This window comes from Olea europaea, chromosome 8 (genome assembly GCF_002742605.1).
Source record: "Olea europaea var. sylvestris chromosome 8, O_europaea_v1, whole genome shotgun sequence".
NCBI classification, from domain to species: domain Eukaryota; kingdom Viridiplantae; phylum Streptophyta; class Magnoliopsida; order Lamiales; family Oleaceae; genus Olea; species Olea europaea.
In genome coordinates, this window is record NC_036244.1 from 2,594,064 (window position 1) to 2,606,014 (window position 11,951).

At 35.8% G+C, this 11,951-nt stretch overlaps 1 long non-coding RNA gene across 3 annotated transcripts; it reads right to left on the reverse strand.

Annotated features, from left to right (window-relative positions):
- Positions 1-407: 407 nt before the first annotated feature.
- Positions 408-2,809, reverse strand: LOC111398508. 3 transcript variants are annotated; one of them, XR_002703360.1, is made up of 4 exons: positions 2,342-2,809; positions 1,865-2,102; positions 1,536-1,623; positions 408-501 (listed from the first exon to the last, which is right to left on the reverse strand). It is a non-coding gene; the product is annotated as an uncharacterized LOC111398508 (long non-coding RNA). The 3 variants fall into 3 exon arrangements; XR_002703361.1 differs by having other exon boundaries at positions 1,536-2,069; XR_002703359.1 differs by having other exon boundaries at positions 1,536-2,102.
- Between the last annotated feature and the right edge of the window lie 9,142 nt (positions 2,810-11,951).

An 11,951-nucleotide genomic window follows, 5' to 3' on the forward strand; every position in this document is an offset into this window, starting at 1 on the left:
TCTCTTCCCCTGCTAAGATATCTGGGAAAACTTTTCCATGCATCCTAGTTCTTAAATATTTGTAAAATTTCTCTCATTAAACTTCTAGATCTCTCGTCTACACTCTCAACTCACTGTGAAGCACAAAAATGCAAAAGACGAACTACTTGAGAGTATCAGCCAATGGGAATACAAATCAATATCCACCCTCTAAAAGTCTAGTTGCATACAGCCTATCTAAACCTTCAAATATTTGTACCACCAAAAGTAACATATAAACATCACAAAAGTCAATGCTAGCAAAGTAAACTGGTATTCACATAACCTGTGGTTTCCGATGCCAATGAAATCCGTTATTTACATTCCTTTGTTCTTTCCCCAAATCCTCATCCTCAGGAATGGCATCAAGCATCCCCTGCCTCAAAATCTTTCGCTTTGGACTGATCAAAATCATCTTTGTTAATATAACAGGCATTCCCGAGCAGCAACCTGCTACATAAACCTCTAAAGACAATCAACAACCTGCATATGGAGGAAAACCATCACATATCCATAAAGACAATCAATTCCATTTTATTTTATTATTATTTTTATTTTTTTTGTAATTAATTAAAAACAAATTTTAATTGAATTTAAATATGCTCCAAACAGGGGCTCATAAAGAAGCTCTATTCTCTACTTACTACCAGAAAAAATAAACAAATGTAAGCACCCCAATCACTGTATGAACTATGGAAATCAAAATGAATCCCTTAAATCTCTCAATTTTAAATGAATCGAAATTGCAAATCAAGAAAAGTTAATGACATCAAAAGAGGTCAAGTAACGTAATCATTCAAATAGTGAATTGATTTTCAACGAATTAGTATCAAATAGAGAATACCTGAAATATAAACAAGAAAAAAGGCCAAATTACCTAGCCTACACTGACCATGAGTTGCGATTGTGAAGTTGAGAGTTAAAAGATTCAATGCAATTTTGACACGAATTTTCACCTCTTCACGAAATTTCCCAGCCAATTTGAGGAGCCGAACCATCAGTGCCGTACCTGTGTTTCATAGGGCCTGAGGTGAATTTCAAAATTTGGGCCCCTAAACTGCAGTAAGCCATAAATCGTAAAACTCCATTAACAAGATGCCAAACATAATAGCATCTTGCTCATTCACAGGCTGCAATTTTAGAAGTTTGAGAGTTTAGGGTAGGAATAGATCAATGTAAGTAAAATCATATGAAGCTCTATTCCATGGACTTTCATAGATAGTGACCGCATAAGTTATAGGTTTAATAAGTTGATAGCTAAGCACAATTCTGTGAAACAAATAATTATTTAAAGGACCAAACTTACTTAAAATAAGTGCTTGTTTGGAAGAGATTTTGATAATTGATTTTTTGACCGTTAGAGATAAAGTGGATCCTATCTGTGAAAAAAAAATTCAAAAATGACGACTAAAAGAGTGAAACAACGGTCAAAAAATTAATATTAATTGGATTAAAATCTCTACCAAACTTGCTCTAAATAGAAAAAGTAGTTAAATAAACAATATGAAAACCCTTACCTCCAAACAGAGAATGCTTTTCAACATTTCTACCAGGTTCTTGAAAATTTCAGGTGATGTCTCTCCTTCCAACTCTAGGACAAGAATCCTGATATACATATAACAGAGATAAGTAAGCTAGGCAAATCGGCATTTTAAGCCTAGCCTAGCCTTTCTCAATCACTATGCAAATCAGTGTATGCTATTTTTTATGCTTGCAAACCAAAGGCCAGCAAGATAGTTTGGAAATTGATGGCAATGAACTTTCTAGCTACAACTCAAGAGTACTTGCCATTTTGATTAATAGGATACAACATATTTTAAGATTCCAAATCTAATAAAGAATATACCTTAAATTGGGGCACCTTTTACCAACAGATGAAAGAATGCATAAGAGAGTGAGTTACACCTGAGCAAATTCAATTTTTGGATATGCGGCCCAAGAATGATGGTTATTGAGGACTCATACAACCGGAGACAATCAATAGCTACCCTCTGTAGCCCTTATAATTTTGGGGCAATCCAATCCAGAATCTTGCCATTCAGTGAAAGTGCCTATTATTCCAGGCACTTTTAACTAAGCATCCCCTTCAATGATATTCAAACATAAAAACCTCCAACAAGAAAATGTATTTGTTCTTTTCAAAAAGAATAGCATGGTCTGTTACTGTGCCAAAGCAATTTCAACCACACACAGATAATAAATTTCAAAAAGATTCTTAAACGCAAAAAGGGCAGCCAAGATCATCTCAACTAACCCTTTAACTTATTAAATATAAACAAAAATAAGGAGTTATGCACATAATTATCTGAAAATGAATGCTTACAGAGAGATCGAGAGAGCGGATAGTTGAAAGCGCTTGAGAGAAACAATTGAACGGAGACCCTGGGAAACGCAAGCCAGTGAACAAAGTGATTCCAAGTCTAGTTTACTCAAAATTTTGCTGAAAATAATGGCGTCTGGGAGTGGCACTCCCTCCAATGGCAGTACACCACCTTCAAACACGCAGTGTCGGGGTTTATACAGGAATTCTTCTCGATGTTATTCATGGGAAATCAAGAAAGTCACAGATGTAAAAGGAGACCGACAATGGAAAACATATTGGGAAAAAACTGCAATTTAAAAGTGAGATGGAGCCAAAGAGTTAATCTCAATAATTGCCACTAACCTTAGGTGTTTGTATCTAACTCCGACCTACGATTGCAACATAGAAGAAGCTGAAAATGGGCTGAAATTTCTAGGTCTTTATCACTCGGACAAGGCTAGATGATGGGTTATTTTAAAATTGACTCACTCAAATCACCTTAATTTTACTTGATTTCTCAAGACTTATCCAATGTTATGGACAAAAATACGCTTAAATACATTATACAATTACAAAAATTGTTTTTTATAAATGACATCAATACCTTTTTACTTAACAAATGAAAATCAAACACTTCATACTTTTCTTATCTGTTTACTCCAATATAGAAAAATAAAACAGTCTCATTCTTCATCTGCTTCAATTGCAGAAACTAAAAAATTTATCGAAATCGAAAGTCGAAAAATTTGTGGACATCAATCTCGTCGGTTCGGTAAGTTTATATACGCGAATTTAATCTTGTTTTCGTTAAATTATTATATGTTTAAATCGATAAATTGTATTTCGACATTTAACGGTAATGTAGATAAAAAAAATTAATAGATTCGTAATTTTTTTAAGTATTTGACTAGAAAAAATTCATCTGCAGATACATTGTCAGAACGGCCCAGTGCAGGCCGGTGATTTGACTGTTTGTCAATTGTTTTCTTTTCCCTCCCCCTTTTTTAGGTTATTTTTATTGCTGTTAATATTTTTCTTATAATTAAAAATTCTATTTTGACATGCAGATATGGTTGTAGTCTTAGTTTGTTACTTTGGTGATTTCGAGTTGGACGAAATAGATCAATGGGTATGGAAATGGAAAAATGCTAAACGTGATGATATCGCAATTTTCATATTATCAGGTACATCGTATGCAAAACTCTATGATGATTTACAGAATAAGTTGAATATTGATCATTCTTAGTACAACATGAAATTGAAATTTAAATTCAGCGAGTATGCATCACTTCCTATTCCACCTATAATAATTTCTTATGTTGATGAAGTGAATTATTTGATTGAATTGAACAATAAGCACACGACTCCTCCTTGTGTGACTTTAGTAAGGAAGGATGTCGTCAAAAATGAACAAGTAGACTCAAGAGGTGGGGATCACAATGCTAATGATTTTTGGGATATGGTTGAAATAGCTCGTGAAGATGATGTGGTTATTCCAGAGATAGTTGCACACAGAATCCCCTCCATAGCTCATGACAACGAGAACGAAAATACAAATACTTTTACAAACGAGAACTTGATTGCTTTATCCCGGCAGAGACAAGAGTGGGGTGGGACCTCGGGGGCTAGATCGAGTGGACCATCCTCTAACTCCTCACGTGTGGTTCCCGATAATGAGAATTTATATGTCGAGCAGCTGTTTGAAATGAAGAAAGATTTGCAAAAAGTCGTGCACCTAATTGCACTGAAATACAACTTTAAATTTAGAGTGAAAAAATCGAATATATCGTTGTTGACGCAATCATGCATAGATGATAGTTGCAGTTGACGTTTGCAAGCGATGAAAATGGACACGAATGAGTGCTTCGTGATTCGCAAATATACACGAAAACATACTTGTGAAGTGAGAGTTTATTGCAATGATCACAGGCAAGCCCAAGCTTGGTTTATTGGTCGATAGATAATGCACAATTATCAGGATCCACGGACAATCTACAGACCATCGAATATCATTAACGACGTTCGTCGAGAGTACGGAGTAGTCATGAGCTACCAGAAGACTTGGAAGGCCAAAGAATGCGTGTTGGAGGATTTAATGTGCTCGGCAGAGGAAAGCTATGCTAAGTTGGCCAGGTATTGCTATAACATGGAAAAAACTAATCCTGACTCGGCAATTTTTATTGAGATGGAGGTCGAGAGCTACTTCAAATTCTTCTTTATGGCTCTTGGACAATGCATTCGGGGATTTCAAAATGTTATGCGACCCCTAATTCTAGTCGATTGTACAACTCTGAAATCCAAATACCAAGGCAAGTTGATTATTACTACATGTCAAAATGTCAACATCCAAATTTACCCTCTTGCATTCAACATAGTTGATAACGAGAATGATCTATCGATTCGTTGGTTCTTCACAAAGCTCAGGGAAGTAATCGGGGAAGTCAAGGACCTTGCCTTTGTAACCGATAGGGGATAGTCTATAATAAATGGTATTGCTGAAGTTTTTCCCGATGCACATCATGGGTATTGCGTGTACCATATACAAGGCAACTTCAAGACTAGGTATCGGGCCAAAGGCATCGTTTCATTGTTTAGGAGAGCGGCTGAAGCTTACAGTATTGAAGAGTGTAATAGGTATATGGTTGAAATAGGAAGCAAATCATTCCCGACATGGGACTATCCAATGAAAATGGGGATTGAACATTGAGCACGCTCATATTTTCCAGGACGTCGATATAACATGATGACGTCAAACAATGTGGAGTCTCTCAATGCATTATTTAAGAGAGATCGAGACTTACCCATTCTCGCACTAATTGAGAATATCCGTACGAAACTGCAGCAGTGGTTTTCATGATCGACGTGCGAATCACATAATTGCATAAGCGTGCTAGTCCCGACGCAAAAGGTAAAGCTCTTCAAGGCTGCAGAGGCTGGGAGAAAGTTAAATGTCGAACCACTAGACGACTCACGCTTCTCTGTGGAATGTGCACATCATACGACATACATGGTAGATTTGACTGATGGAACATGCACTTGTAAACAATTTTTGTTAGAAAGTTTTCCATGCGAGCATGCAGTTGTGGTGGCTATGTATCGAGGATTTACAGCGAGAACATTGTGCTCTCCTTATTACACTACCGAAAACTGGAGAGCTGCATATGTTGAAACCATATTTTCGCTTCCAGACGAAGCCGAGTGGAAAGTTCCCGATCATATTCGCCCGTTCAATACATTGTTGCCACCTCTCATTGAACCACGTGGTCCTAAATGTCAAAGTACTTCTAGAATACTATCTACTAGAGAGTTTCCCTGACCGCTTAGGTATAACAGGTGCAAATCAGTAGGACATACTCGTCAATTTTGTACAAATCAGTTCTCTTATATTCAGATTTCAGCTCGTATTTACATTTAAATAAACAGTATTTACAGCAGCATAATCAATATTCAGATTTCAGCTCGTATTTACATTGAAATAAATAGTATTTACATTGAAATAAACAATATTTACATGAATAATTATAAACAATTACGAAAAATAATTACAAATAATTACAAATATTAATTACAAAAAATATTACACATAATTTATGGATCACAATTAAATTCATATAAATCACACGCTAACTTATTTCGTTAATTCTGTATTCATGACTGGTTGATTCCATCAACCTTATGTGCTATACTCAAAAATTCTATGTATTTGATTGTCAAAATCTCACAGTCACCCCTGCAAGTGAACAAACATGTGTTACTTCGGTTCAAATTACGTATGAACTGATTACTAAATTTTAAAAAAAATTACAAAGACTTAGGATATAGACTGTCTCGCCGTCGTCGTGTCCCGCAAGATGGATAGTTTGTCCTCCACAGTCAAGCCCGCATGTCTAGCCATCAGAGGAACAATCATAGTCAGGCATGAATGATCGAGATCGTACACATATATCGTCAAATCAGGAAACATAATCTCCAGTGCAATGCAGTGTTAATTCACGATCACTAGAATGTTCAAATGCGTAAAACCCTCCCATGGCTTTCCTCCAACACTCGGTGACAACCCGATGACCCACTCGAGCATATACATGGGAAGCACGTACTCATTACCTAGAAGCTGGAGCGACTGATACTCAATGGTAACGGCACGCAAGAACTCAGTGTTCAGTATTATGCGGCCAAGCATGTGGAATGATTGTGGATATCTCTCAACTCGATCACGCAACAAGTCCATGGCCATGTTGATGTGCTACATCAAGGAAAATCAAAGACATAAATACTTATTTCATTTACCAAATTAAACATAATGTATACAAAAAGTAACAATAACACTTCACTTACATCATCGGCGAGCCAAGCCCCCTGAGTGGTGATATCATGGAACCTCTTGTATGCGTCCAATATCGTCCTTCCGGCTATCATGTGTGTGGCTCTGGAAGTAAAATAGAAAAAATGTTAAACGAAGTATATACGAGTTCTGATAGTCTACTAAATTATGCAATACTTACCCCGGGCAACATTCTTTGCCACTCAGCCTCGAATGCTTTCCACTTAGCATGGTTGACCTCCCGGAATAGATTGGGGTACGTCCCATCGACGAACCTCCTCATTTTCACCTCAGCCATGAAGGGAGAGACGACGTACTGTGACGGCACTCTCGGCCTCTAGCCGACCACCGTCTCTGGCATGTCAACAACACACTTTTTTACATTATACACTGCCACCTCCTCCACCCCAGGGCTCGCCACCTCCTCCATCCCCTCATCTGTCACCGTCTCCGTCCCCGACAGGGCCATTCCCTCATTTGTCACCATCTCTGTCTCCGACGTGGCCATTCCCTCATCTTCCACCGTCTTTGTCCCCGACGGAGCCATTCTCTCATCTACCATCATCTCCTTCCCCGATGGGCCCCTCTCCTCTACCACTGCTCCTATCCCATCGCGCTCGATGAATAAAATAAATGATTCCCATGTATAATCATCATGCATGTATGACTACAGGAGATCCCCATCTCTATCATCCCCTCTATCACCCCTTCGATCACCGTCTCCATCAACCCATCGCTTACCGACTATATCACCTCGAAGTGTTGCAATCTCATCTTCTAGGTCCGCACAATGGCCACGCAGCACTCTAACATCATTAGACAAATCTTCAACCCTTCCTACCAACTATCGTTCCAGATTATCAACCCTCTCTATCATCTGTCAACCCAGCTTGTCGACCTGCTCCGCTATAAATCTGCTCAGATGGGCATATAGATCATCAAAATAATGTCCCTGACTATGTGCGGGAGATCCACGGGAAAGGTCTCTAGACAGGGGAGGCGGAGGTGGTGATGCCCTCGGTGGAGATGATTGTCGATCAACTAGATCACGCTCCTACACAAGCAACAACATTACAAATTATTAACTTAATCCATAATTGCTAACTCATACAAAATTGTTATTAATAGATTTTATTCAATTCACTCACCTTATCTCGGTCGTGGATCGGATCGGACATCTGATCGTCTTGGGTGTGCGAAACGCCTAATTCACACACGAGACCCTGAGCCTCCTCCTCCATCGATGGCGTCAACTCAATTATGACTTCAAGCTGACATATTAACATTTGAACTAGTTAACGATCATACAATCAGATGTTAAATCACGCACAAATATAAATTACAAATACATAATACTCATTGAGGGTCGTCAAAGATAGCCGATAATTGTTTCCCAATGGGATATCCCTCCTATCGAGATGCTCTCAATGGTACATCCGAGGGCAGCGTATCTCCATCTTCTCACAAAGCAGGCACCCAATATGGGGACGGTCTCATATGCCCAGATCTGCAACACATACAATTATTATATAAAAATTCAATATGAAAATAATTTTAACATTCATTATGTTAACCATTTACATGTACCGCTAGAGGCAATCCATAGGTGTCGTACTTACGCATCGACTTCGAGTGCGATTTGGTGAAGACGTGTATGGTGTCCTCAAAACATCTTCGATCACACGGATAGTCGTTGAAACGATCGATGTCGTCAATAATATCTAGATGGAAAAGGTCGATCGCAGTCTTCTTATGGTGACACCGCACCACACTCTCAAATATGTAGACCAGACCTAAGTTCAGTCTCTCTAACATCTGATCACACCTCTTGATTGCGTCCAACAGCTATGTAAGAAGCATAGTTCTCCCTCGAAGTAAGCGTCATGAAGCCTATTTCTTCTCTGAGTCCCATCACTAGCAACTTCATCACTCGTAATCTTTAATCCCGTGATCAGAGCAAACTCGAACATTGAAAAATTGGCGACTTTACCCCTGACTGCGAAGTGGAGGGTATCGCTGTCAATTGAACTTAGCAATCGACATAGAAGTGCATTAATAATCTGACTCGAGTACTGCAGATCTCTCAACAGGTACAAGGGCCACAGGAAAGACTGACGCAGCATATCGGCATGCTGATCATCGAACAGCTCTAACATAGTAGTAAAACTGTTAAAGCTACTATTCCATGTAACTTTGCCTGGCATCTGTCTCAACTCTACATCAAGATAATAATTCATCCTGTAAAAATTCAAAATATTATAATATTGTACAAGTGATAATAGAATAAAGCATAATAACAGAAAACTTAGCGAATGAAATTGTAATTACAATACGAAAGACGCAGATTCATAATAATTAAAATCATCAATAATGTGAATTTTTTTTATCCTATTATCAATAATGTCAATTTTTTTCAATTATCAATATTTTTTTAATCAATTCAAGTTCAAAAAATATTTAAATTCGATGAACAAAAATAATATTATTTATCAAAAACTAATAATAAAAATAAAAATAAATATTAAATTTCAAATTAAATTTCCAACAATTATTTCAAATTACAATAAAAAAATTAATTAAATTTGATCGATGAAAAGAATATCATCCAAAACTATTAATAAAATTAAAAGTAAATAATTTATTTAAATTCGACGACTAAATAAATTATTATTTACAGAAAACTAATAATAAAAATAAATATTAAATTTCAAATTAAATTTTCAACAATTATTTCAAATTACAATTAAAAACATTAATTAAATTTGATGAATGAAAAGAATATCATCCAAAACTATTAATAAAATTAAAAATTAAAAGTAAATAATTTATTTAAATTCGACTACTAAATAAATTATTAGTTATCAAAAACTAATAATAAAATAAATATAAAATTTAAGTTCACAATTAAAATAATTATTTCAATTCGATGAATGAAAAAATTATTATTTATCAAAAATGAGAAAATAAAAATAAATATTAAAAAAATTAAATGTAAAAATTTTATTTAAATTTAGTCGTAAAATTTTATTTAAATTCGATGACTAAATAATTTATTCTTTATTAAAAAAATAATAAAAATTATCTAAACTTAAATTATATGTAAAAAAAAAATTGGACCGAAAAATTTAGAAAAAGAGGAGTGGGCCAACAGTCGGCCCACTAAGTTGGGCTGACTTGACAGTCAGCATGGGTCGACTGTTAACAGTCGGGTTTTAGCAAAAAGAGCCGGCTACACCAGCAGTCAGACCTTTTTCTCGTCGGAAAATCACCATTTTCGACGAGAAAAGTTTCCAAATTTAAAAAACCAACCATTAAAACACTATATAAACCTTATTTTACTTATATAAAAAAACAATATATTGAAAAAATCTCTCACAAAAGAATCATTCACACCTTTTACCAAAATCTAAACATAATCCAACCAAACATTCGATATAATAGTGGTTACCTTAATAAGAAGTAGTTCGCCAACGATGAACTAGCAAGTTCTCCGACTAACTGGAAACCGATCATTTTTTTTTCAGTTTTGTGCGACTGTTAAGCAAATGGAAAGAGGATAGTCGAGGGGTATTTTGGGATTTTAAGTTTTAAATTCATTTTTTGTTTTTTTTTTTAATTAAAAAGGAGGTCAAATGTCACTTTGGAAATAGGGATGGATTATCCGATCTTTTTCAACAATTTCTTCCAAGATGATGTGATTTTTGGTGTGGATTTCCACAACAACAACAACAACAAAAAATGAAAAAACAAAGGAAACAATAAAAATTTTTTTGGGCCCCTTCAGATTCTGGGCCGAGGCCGAGGCCTCTTGGGCCTCTCCTCAAGTCCGGCCATGTGAACCAAGGAGCGCACCTATTCGTGGGAGTTTAAGAATTGAGTGAGGCTATTTTGGTTTGGGAAGGAAGAGCAAAACCCTAGAGAACAATTGCGAGAGGCAAAAACTTATGGGAGAGAGAAAGAGGATATGTGAGAGTGTGAGAGAGAGATAAGGATTGGTATTTAATTTGGATTGTTTCTTGTGTTTTTAGTTTTCAACATGTTATGTACTGAAAACACTCAAAACGTCAAAAATGATGTTTTGAGTTTTCAGCACAATATTTTGTTTTGTTTTCCAAAATTCATTTTCAAAAATAGGAAAGAGAATGCGTTTCTACTGTTTTGAAAAATTGAAAACAGAAAACGATATGAAAACAAAGAGAGCAGCCCCTAACCTATCAAATAGGCCCTAAATGCTTTTGTATTTTTTAGTTAGACCCATTTACGCTATCTGAAAAGTTGTGAGACTACTTTTATAACTTTTTTTCTTTTTCTTTTATGGTTGTTTTGCTGTTTTATTTTATTTTTGTTTATTTAAAGAGCTACTTTAGCAATCAAAATAGATGGAAGTGTGAACTTTGCTACTTAATTGAAAGGTATGGGATGGATTCAGCTAATAAGATTGGTTAAGAGGTAATTTAAACTCTTTCCTGTGTTGTCTATAGGGTTGTTGAATGTGTTAATTAAATTGAACTTGGAGATTTGTTCTTTAACCCCCGGGGTCATAGGTCTAATTCTTGTGCCAAAAATACTGTTTGATCTTCTTCACATTTCCTGCGTTATGATCTAACTTTCTCGTTTCTTCGTCGCTTTATTTGTAATTTTAAGTATGGTTCATATACAGTTGATTACTTTTAGATTTTCTTATGCCACTCTCTCTTCCAGCTATTTTAATTCTACTGCCTACCGTAGTTCTTCACAAACCAAAAATCTTGGCTCCACCACCGAATATAACAAACTTGCTTTATCCATGAATTTCAACCTCATAGCCCATAAGTGCAAGCCCTTCAATTTAGCCTCCATTTGTCAAATTCATAAATCATTTGTAAATTGTTCGAATTTCATTATTAGTGACACATTTTAATGGATCAACAAGTACTAACCAATTGTTTATTACTCATTTATATAAATTCTTCCCAAACGAAGGCTTAAACAGACGCTAAGTGATAACAGCTCAAACAAAAGTCAAAGACTTCATCAAATAACACATGAAAATTAAAACAGTAAGACATTGAGCACTAAGATGAAACGGGTTTCTCAATAATTGTATTGACCAAAAGAGTGTATACTTTATAAATGGAAACTAGTCTAAAATAGAAAAGTGAAAAATGGAAATCATTAGTATTTTAGTATCACCATTTTTCTAGTTGTATTTTTTATTTTATTTTAAAAAGGCCAGCCGTTCAGGCTTGTATTTACGTCCCCGAAGTGAAGAAAATCCCTTAACATAATCTAATAAGAGACAATTTTATTTTTTTCCTTTGTCAACCACTA